At 45.4% G+C, this 3098-nt stretch overlaps 1 protein-coding gene across 1 annotated transcript in view; it reads left to right on the plus strand.

Moving 5' to 3' along the window:
• The window catches only part of Slc38a6 (solute carrier family 38 member 6), a 62240-nt gene that overhangs the window by 55323 nt on the left and 3819 nt on the right, over nt 1–3098 (plus strand). The window lies entirely within an intron of this gene.

Consider the following 3098-nt stretch of genomic DNA (forward strand, 5'->3'; position numbering starts at 1 on the left):
GGCTCCCAAAAAGCCAGTACATGCAGTAGAATCAAAACCCGGTGTCATTATCATTGGCTTCTCAGTCTGCCCTCATTGTCAGCCACATTCAGAGATTCTGGTTTGATCACATGCTCGTTCAGTCCCTGTCCTGCTGGCCTTGGTGAGCTCCCATTAGATCAGTCCCACCGTCTCCGTGGGTGGACACACCCCTTGTGGTCCTGACTTCCTTGCTCATCTATTTCCAGATTTCCCTCGGTTTGTGGTTTGTTTTGTTTTGTTTTTTTAATTGCCTCTATTTCAGTTTTCAAGTCTTGACCATTTCTTTTACCTGTTTGATTGCTTTTTCTTCCTTCTTTAAGGGATTTATTGATTTCTTCTAATTTTTTAGTTGTCTTTCCCTCTATTTCTTTAAGGGAATTTTTTATTTCCTCTTTAAGGGCCTCAGTCATCTTCATAAAGTTATTTTTAAGGTAGCTTTCTGCTTCACTGCATTGAGTTATTCAGGTCTTGCTATTGTGGAACCACTAGTTTCTGGTGGTGCTGGTTTGTTCTTTATGTTGTTGAGTGGATTCTTGTACTGTTGTCTTTTCGTCTCTTCCTCTTGTGTTTCAGGGGGTCCCTTTTCCTCCAGTTGGTGTAATTGGGGGCCATGGCTCCTTCAGGTGTAGGCAGAGGAGAGCCTTTGGTGATCATCCCTCTAGATGCCTACGGGCCCAAGGCTGAGATGGTCATTCCCCCTGGTGTTGGCGGGGCTGAGGCTGAGGCTCTGTGATCAGACACTTTCTGGAGGCCACGGCTGTCATCGTGACCTGCCACATTGCTGCTCATATTTCTCCTCCCAGTGATCTGGCCTTGTCCAGCCCTTCGCACTGCTGCTTAAGCTTTTCCTCCCAACAGCCTGGCCTGGCCCTCCACACTAATGGTCGTGCTTCTCCTCCCGGTGGTCTTTCCTCAGTGTCTTAAGCAGATACAACACCAGTGGTACAAGTGACTTACAAAAATCACCATCAGGTCCTTTCTGAAATTTGTGAAGCTTTCTTTGAGTTTAAATAAGTGTGTAATAATTGCTCCTTACATATATTAAGGCCCAGCTAAGAATATGGGGTAGTTGTGTAGTGGTGGTTGGCTCAGAAGGTTTTCCCCTTGGAAAGTAGAATTTCTAATAAGTGTAGTTCTTAATACTTCTGGAACTGAATGGAATCTTTATCCAGGACTCTGAAGCCTAGTTAATATTAAACTTCTGTCAGATTAAAAGGATCTATAAGTATCAATCTACATTAATAATATTGGTTCTAATCACAGATATTAAGGAGGGAAAGTGTCCCTGTGGTGAACTAGGCTGGTGCCCAAACATTAAGTAACCAGGCCGTTTTAATGTCTGTGAGGTTGTTAAGCAAGAAGTGTTAATAGCTCATTTTATGATTCAGAAAATGGAGATAAAATAGTTTGCCATATTTGTCCAAAGACTCCCAAGTATCTCACAGATTTGGAAATAGATTCCAGATTTCTTGGTTCTTCCCAGTTCTCGTACCTAGTCCCATTCTTCACTCTGTAACTTCCGTCTGCGGCACTGTAGACAACCTCATTTCTCTACTGTGCCCATGAGGACCCCCTACACTAGCTCAGAGCCCCATTATATAGTGGTTATAGCAGTGGCTTTCTGTTTTTTGTGTTCTGGTATTTTTCTTCCACTCTGTACTTGTGTGTAATTCAGGTCACAACACACTCCTCTTTCTCTCTTAGTTTCACTCCTTATTGCTGCAACCAAATACCTGAGGTGTGAAGCAGCCGAAGGAGAAAGGTTTTTGTTGTTGTTTTTTATTGTGGTTCCCAGTTCACGGTTACAGCCCATCATGGCGGGGAGGGCACAGTGGTGGGAGCTGGCAGAGGAATCAGGAGTAATGAGGCCTTGCCCTGCTTGCTTTCTCCTTTTTTATACAGTCCAGGGCCCTGGACCTTGGGATGGTGCCATCCACCACTGAGTGTCCCCACCTCAACTGAATTCATCAAGATAACTCCCATAGACATGTCAGAGGCCGTGACCATTGAAATTAACCAATCCCTAAGTGATTGTACTTTTAGCTTGTGTGATTCAGTCCAGACCCTGTGCCAGCTGTCTTGCTGAGTCTCGAGGGCCTCTCCAGCTCATCCTCTCTCCACCCTCTTTGTCCTGCTCATGATGCCCGCACTGTGGTGCTGACTGGAGCAGCCCCTTCCTCAAACACATGTTCCCTTTGCTACCACAGGCTTCGGTTCTAGAAAGTCTCTTCCGTGGCTTTGAGTGTCAGTACACATATCAGCTTTGCTTGCCCCATGCATTCAGTTAACCTTGACTCCATGGATTATTGTCATCTGAGGACACAGGAATAAGGCTCAGAGAAGCTGCTAGCAGGTAGTGGGGTTTGAATGTACACTGTCATCTCAGTGTGGAATCACCGTAGCTCTTTGTTTAAACTTCCGTCTGTCACTCGGATTTGTACATGGTGTATACACTTCCTTTTGTGTCTTTATGGGGTCCTCGTATCTCTTAAGACCTAGCAAAGCAGAGGCACATTTGATGGAGGAGGGTCATCTGTCTATTGGTTAAAATTTGATTTTTTGGATTTCTAAAACCCTGTTCTCTCAAATGAAACAGCCCCATTCTAGTCTAAGTCCAAACCGGTCTTTGACCATAGGTCCTGAGGTGAGGCATGATCACCCTTCTTTCTCAGGTGACCTGGGCAAGGAAAACCATGTCAATGGAGGGAAACTGCCAGGCAGAAGGTGGGGTCAGCGTCTCTCAGTCCTGTCTCTCTCTCTGTCCTGACCAAACAAGCTATTTTCTTAACATAACATTTTTTCTCATGCAAGATGGAAACAGACACAGCTGATCATATGCACAAAACACTATACAGACTATAGAGACTACCCCTAAAAGTGGTCAGCACTGTGGGCTTTGAGAAAACGCTGGTACAGTGGGAAAGCATGTGAATGTGGGGTGCTCTGCCTCCCCCCCGCCCCGTTTTCAGGTAAACTGCCCGGCACTTGTGAGCCTACACATCATCTCATATTGCCATGGTGCCTACACATCTCATATTGCCACGGTGCCTACACATCTCATATTGCCACGGTGCCTA

Source organism: Microtus ochrogaster, chromosome 1 (assembly GCF_000317375.1).
Source record: "Microtus ochrogaster isolate Prairie Vole_2 chromosome 1, MicOch1.0, whole genome shotgun sequence".
NCBI lineage: Eukaryota > Metazoa > Chordata > Mammalia > Rodentia > Cricetidae > Microtus > Microtus ochrogaster.